Source organism: Crocodylus porosus, unplaced genomic scaffold (genome assembly GCF_001723895.1).
Source record: "Crocodylus porosus isolate Cpor-Errol unplaced genomic scaffold, CroPor_comp1, whole genome shotgun sequence".
NCBI classification, from domain to species: Eukaryota; Metazoa; Chordata; order Crocodylia; family Crocodylidae; genus Crocodylus; species Crocodylus porosus.
This window is the reverse complement of record NW_017728949.1, coordinates 69500273-69507508: the sequence shown is the minus strand read 5'-3', so window position 1 is coordinate 69507508 and position 7236 is coordinate 69500273.

The window sequence follows — 7236 nt, the reverse complement described above, 5'->3', positions numbered from 1 at the left end:
CACTCTGTGCCTCCCTTATTGCTCTCTCTGTCCCTTTCTCCCCCTCCCTCATGGTACAGACACACACACACTCTCTCTCCCTCATTGCATGGACAGACACATGGCTGCCCTGCCACTCCTGGCCCCTGAGTACCAGCGTGGGCCATATGCTCCTATGGTGTGGTGAGTCAGCTATGGGCCACATGGTGCTGGAGTGCCTGGTAGGTGTGCAGGGAAGCAGTGAAAGCAGTTGGAGGCAGAGCCTTCCAGTTCTGGTAGGGGTGGGGGGACTGGAGGTGGGGTGGGGTAAGGCCTACCTTGCTGCTGGGTTCTGATGGCTTCCCCTGGGTCCTACTGCCCCTGGCTCCTGTCATCTTTAGTAGGCAACCAGGAGCAGATAAATATTAATATTTTAAATTTTTAGGGGCCCTGTGGGCTGGATAGAATGGCCTGGCAGGTTGGATCTGGCCTGTGGGCCATATTTTGCCCACCCCCAGGGTAACCTGTTTCAGTGTTTTACTACCCTCCTCTTGAGAAAAATCTTCCTAATATCTTACCTAAACTTTCCTTGCTGCAACTTGAGACCATTGCTCCTTGTTGTTTCATCTGCCATCACTGAGAACAGTCTAGCTCTCTCCTCTTTTGAACCCTCCTTCAGGTGGTTGAAGGCTGCTATTAAGTCCCCTCTCAGTCTCCTCTTCTCTAGACTAAATAAGGCCAGTTCCCTCAGTCTTTCTTCATAAGTCATGCCTCCCAGCCCCCTCAGCATTTTTTTTTTTTTGCCCTCCACTGGGCTCTCTCCAATTTGTCTACATCATTTCTGTAGTGAGGGGCTGAAAACTGAACACAGTACTCCAGATGTGGCTTCACCAGTGATGAATAGAGGGGAATAATCACTTCCCTTGACCTACTGGCAACACACCTAGCAATACAGTCCAGGATGCCATTAGCCTTCCTAGCAACAAGGGCTGGATCATATTCAACTTATTGTCCACTGTGACCCTTATGTCCTTTTCTGCAGAGCTGCTGCCCAGCCACTCAGCTCCCATCCCAGGATTGTTCCATCCTAAGTGCAGGACCTTGCATGTGTCATGTGCTTACTGTAGGACACTGTACTCCAGCAAGTAAGCTGGCTTATTTTTCACTAGTTTCCACCTCCAGTTGAATTTAAGACTGTTCCACTTATCATGCATAGTAACAACAACACATAAAGCAGAAGCAACAACAACATGGATTGCAATGGAGATACCTGATCCAGAAATGAGAAAAGTAATGCCACCCCTTTCTAGATGCAGGAGAAAGAGAAGCTTTAATTGTTTAAGAGTTGCTGTTTGATGGTAATATAACTAGATCACATTGGTGATATTCACAGAGGAGCTGATATTCTCCAGACAGTCTTCGGAGGTCAGTATAAAAACCTCAGTGTTGTCCAGTTTCTGTCTCAGCCATCCCAGTACCCACGCATCTTGCTTACATAACCCTTCTGCCAGGCACTACATAGCAGTAATAAGGGCCAAGTTCAATTTAGAGGTTTTACACAAATTTTATCTTTCTTGGCTCAAGGGTTCTGTTCAATAGGGTTCAATAGTTCCCACCCAGAAACCTAGGAAAATAAATGTTACCTGGATATTCCCATGTGAACAAACTTCCCTGCTCATAAGCAATATTAAACCATACCAGAGGTTTGTCAAGGCGAGGGAAATAGGCATTCTCTATGCACGTCACCCATTTAGGAACCATGGAAGCCCTCAGAAATTAACAACAGTAACATTCATTTGCATTGTATTTGCATTCTCTTAGAGCACTGAGAAACCATGGCACACTCTATGAGACTCTATACAATGGGAAAAATCTTATTCTTAGCAATTCTTAATGATGAGCTTTACAAATGATGGGCCGATTCATTATTTTATTAAAAAGAACTCCTTGCTGAAATATATTTATCATTGTAAAGCTGGAGTAACCCCATGAATAGAGTCATGGCAGATTTACCCAGGCATACATCAAAATCACTGCACTGTCCCAAATATCACAACTATGGCATTTCATTGGAGGCAGCTGGTATTTATTTTGAGGAATGCAGGCTTTCTTTTTCCCATCAGGACTGGGCATGCAGCATCTAGTTGCAGAGACTGCCTGATCTGATCTTCATCAGCTGACACAAACAAGTTTTTTGCCTGGCAGTCTACACATTATAAATTAAATCTGGCCTTCAGTAGCATTTTCAAATGTGATACCCATCAATGACCTGCATTGTCTGAACTATAATATTAAAACACCTCCAAAATTCACCAAATCTATAGCTTGTGGCTATGGGAAACAGCAGGTTCTGTACACCGACAGGTGTTGAACCTCCAAGAAGTTGAAATGCTTTGTGGAAATGAAAAGCATTAGGGTAAGTTGGGATTCAGACAGAGATAACTAGTTTGGAGGCATAATGTAGTGCAGGGAAAGAAAGCAGCAGTTAACTAAGTAATTTGCATCAGGGCATGTAACTGAGGTGTAAGCAGACTTAGTTAAATGAATTTGGACAGGTGGGAGTTGCAGTATCAATGAGCATCATACTCTGCAAACTGTTCCTTTTTCTGGGAGCCACACATCTTTCTTTATAGAAACAGCTGCAAGGCATACATCATTAATAGACATGAGAGACTACATTTGTCTTGGTGTCTTACTAGCCCACTGGCCATCAGTTTCCAAAAGTGGCAGGAATGCTGTTTCCAAAGAATTTGCTCTTTTGTTCTGTCCTTTTACAGGTATGCAAATCCTTAATAGTATGGGGCCCCAGAAATGCATCTAAGTAAATGCACTTTCAAAATTCTAGATTTTCTGTTCCAACTCTTCCTCCTGTGCATCTACCTGTTCACCGTGCTTTCTGCTATTTTGCATTTTCAGTGTAATAGGATGGTGCTGCTGGAGATGGAATTATGTCAAGGTAAAAAGCATAACAGTTTGCCCCCTTCACCTTTGGCAGGATACAGAATTTCAATGAGTCTATCATTGAACTTATTTCAATAATCAATATTTGGAATAGAGAAGAGGTAAAACTGGTTAAGGTGAGAAACTACAGAGTTCTCCATGGCATTATAAGAATGGTTATAATCAAGTCAAATGTAACTCTAATTACTGTCACTCATTGGAGCTAAGGTTTACATATCGTAACTTATATTGTTTTAAGCTAAGCTCATTACCTCTAATGCATTACAAACCTTTCTTCTGTACCAGTGTCATTTTAATTACCTCTTTGCATCAGTTAATTATTCCTGGTGGTTTACACAACATAGCAGCTACGGTATTCTACAGAGGGAAATATTTGGTGTAGACATATTTAGATAACGTCTGATATGGGACTAAAGTTAGTCCCATATCAGTCCATGCACATGGTGTTAATGCACTTTTAACATATGCGCATGTAGACATGAGCTTAAACCACCTTAATGTGAATTAAGCTAATGCACATTAAATTTAGGCATGCCTAAATGCACAAGTAGAAACGGCCATAGTGACATACATTTGACTGGGACACTGGTATCATTAGCAGATAACTATGAAACTAAAGACTGATGATGATGTTGAAGATGGATAGTCAGAATCGAGTATGTTGAGGATGGATTCCCCTGAAGAAAAGGAGTCAATGTAGCCACTACAGTACTGCTCATTTAGTATTACTCTTTGCGCTCAGTGCTACTTTAGAAGTGAAACTGTAAAAGGAAGGTCTGCTTATATCAGCAATTATTTTACATCACAACTGCATAAAAAATATGATAGTTCCATAAAGTAAAAACTTTATTTTTGCTCAAACATTTTTATGAGAATTCAGGTAGTCCAGAAGTCCATCCAAAACATACGGACAGGGAAGCAGGCAGTCCTTAAGAAAGAAGTATGAAATAAGAAAATTTACTAACCTGGAGATCCTGCACGTTCAGACATGTTCCATTCACCATCTTCAAAGCAGCTTCCTCTTGAAAAGGAGCACTTTTCATGATGTTGTTTCATTCAGGCAACCAGGCCTTGCATTTCTTTGTTGTACTGTTTGCATTTTGCACATGTGGCTGTCTTACCCACACGTAGAGGAACTTCATTAAAAGGTTCCCAAACAGGGTCTCTTTCATAGCCTGACAAGCCTGCTACCATGACAGGTTTTCTATTCTACCATATCATTCCCTGACTAGATCTCAAATCAATGGAGAAGCTATACTTAGAAATGTATCCCTCAAGACTTCTGGAATATTTTGCTCAAAATGTTTTTCTTTTGTTTCTACTGCCACTCCCTCCTTGCATCTATCTCCAGACTCCTCCTCCTTGCCCAGATCTGCTTCACCCCCCAACAAACACCCCCCGTCTATAAACTCACTAGGGGAGACCAGCAGAATTTGGGAGAGACCTTGTTCCCCTGAAGGCCGCCCGGGGTAACAAGGAATAACGGCCACAAGTTGTTAGAGAGTAGGTTTAGACTAGACATCCTGTGGGGGGGGGAGGTTGGCAGCGTTGACCGCTGTGTGTCACTGTTCCTCCTCCCCCCACTTGGGGATCGTCTCCTGTTCGCAGTGGTCGTTCCCTGACTCTCATGCGCCGTTGACTCGCCTGCCACGACTTTGATGGTTCCGGATCAGTTCCGACTGTGTGGCGCATGTTGGTCCAGAACTGGGACTTGCTGCGCATGCGGGGTCCTGCGTCGCTGAGGGCTCCTCCTCCCCTACACCCTTGCCCAGGCCTCCAGTAGCGTGACCGCCTGCCTAGGCCAGCCACGTCACGATGCCAGACCGAGCTTCCGCTTAGTAGAAGCAAATTATCTTGTCCGGCACCCTCGGGGATTCCCCCGTGAGGGTGAGTCCGCCTCCTCCCCACAGGCGTGCCAACGTCACACTGGGTAATCCGGGGTTAAGACCCCCCCCGGTCGTTCCCTTCCGGGTACTCCTCTGCCCTGATTAGGAATTCACGGGACACTGCCGCCCCATGCCGCTGGAGCACCGGCAGTGCTCCCCTCCTACAGTTTATACGGTAGCTGGCCCTCTGCCAGCACCAGCCGCACCCAGTGGCCTCAAGCAGTCTGGAGTCATGTCCCGCCGACTCCCTTGACTCACCAACCCTGCTGGGGCTTGCCCTTGCCCCAGAAGGTCCTACAGCCTCCGCGGCGGCTCGCCTCCGCCTCCGGGGGCTCTCTCCGGTGGCAGCTCCTCCGTCCCGTCCTTCCGGTCCTGCCACCGCCTCGTCTGGCTCTGGCGCCTTTTTTATGTGGCCGCCGTCCGTTCCAGGCCTTCTCTCTTCCGGGGCCCTGAAAGAGGTCAGTTTCCACCCGGCGTGTTGAGTCTGCGCCCGGTGGGCACGCCTGACGACGCCGGGACTGGACAACTCTGAGCCCCCGGGCTCCTTGCCTCCCTTACACACCCCGCCCCTCAAGACACCATTAGGTGCTCCTTTTGACTTCTTGGGCACCTCTACCACTTCTGCCTTGCTTCCCTGGCCTTTCTCCCCGCATCGTGACAGGAAGTCTGCAACCGTGTTATCTTTCCCTGGCTTGTACGTCACCTGGAACTTAAATGGCTGGAGGGCAAGGGCCCATCGCATAATTCAAGCATTATCTGTCTTAGCCGCGTTCAGCCACCGCAAGGGTGCATGGTCCGTGACGAGCTGGAACTCCCGCCCCAGGAGATAAAACCTAAAATAGTCCACTCCCCAGCAGATGGCTAAACACTCCCTTTCAATCGTACAGTACCTTGTCTCAGCATTGTTCAGTCTTTGGCTGGCACAGGCTATCGGCCTCTCCACTCCTTCCACCTGTTGGGATAGCACAGCACCTAGGGCGTAGGCCAAAGCGTCCATCTGCAATGTAAAAGGCAGATCGAAGTTAGGCGTGTGTAATACCACGTCTTGGCACAGAGCTCTTTTAAGGTCCTCGATTGCCTTTCGCCGTCTTTCGTCCCATTCAATGGGGGCCGTCTTACGCCCCTTAGTGGTTTCCACTAGTGGGTTGGTTATCTCAGCAAATCGCGGGATGAACCTGCGATACTAGCTTGCCAGTCCGAGGAAGGCACGCATCTGTTTCTTGGATGTGGGTGCCGCGTATTCCCGCAGGGTTCTCACTTTGTCCAGCAAAGGCTTTACACAGCCCTGTCCTACTTGAAATCCCAGGTACTTAGTCTCTCTTTGTCCTATAGCGCATTTCTTGCAATTGGCCATCAAACCTGCTTGTCTTAATTCACGTAGGATCGCCCAGGGGGCCTTCACATGTTGCTCCCAAGTCCGCGTGTATATCACGATGTCGTCGATGTAGGCTGCCGCGTAACCCTGATGGGGAGCCAGAACCCGATCCATTAATCTTTGAAATGTAGCAGCAGCCCCGTTCAGGCCAAAAGGCATTCTTCGGAATTCGAATAAACCCCAGGGCGTGCCGAACACCGTCTTGGGTTAGTCCTCTTCTCGCACGGGTATCTGCCAGTACCCTTTGGACAGGTCCAGGGTTGAAATGAACTGGGCCTGCCTTATGCGTTCTACCAGCTCGCTGACCTGGGGCATTGGGAACGCATCGAACTGAGACATGGCGTTTAATTTTCTAAAGTCCACGCACAGCCTTAGGCTGCCGTCGGGTTTCTCCACCACTACTAGGGGGCTACGCCAAGGGCTGCGGGAAGGCGCTATAATCCCTTGCTTAAGCATTCCCTCAATTTCCTTTCTTACCGGCTGGTACCTATGGTAGGGGATCTGGCGCCATTTCTCTCTGGCTATTTGCCCCTTCTGAGTAATAATCCTGTGTTCCACTCTGACCGCTTCTCCCGGATGCTCGGAGAAGACGTCTTTAAACTCTTCTACCAGGCTCCATATTTGGGAGAGTTGATTACCTAACAGCTGTCCGCCGACCGCTAGGCAACCCCACAGTCTGTCGCCTCCCTTCTCCGGGGTGGCGGGTATTTCGAACTCCTCTGTATCAGAGGCGTAGGCCACCAGGAGCCCCTCGGGCTCATGCCACTCCTTCAGCAAATTAACGTGATACAGCTGCCGCTCTCTTCTCGCCCCTGGTCACGCCACCTCATAGTCTACCAGGCCTCCCCTCCTAGTCACCACGAATGGCCCTTTCCAGTTGGCTGTCAACTTCCTGGTCATGTTGGGCAATAAGACCAACACTTTCTGGCCTACCCTCAGCTCCCTTGGCCTCGCTCAGTCGTCGTACCTTTCTTTCTGTCTCCCTTGGGCCTGCCCTAGGTTGACCTGGGCCATTTCGGTGACAGCCCGGAGTCGCTCCCGGAGTTCTTGTACATG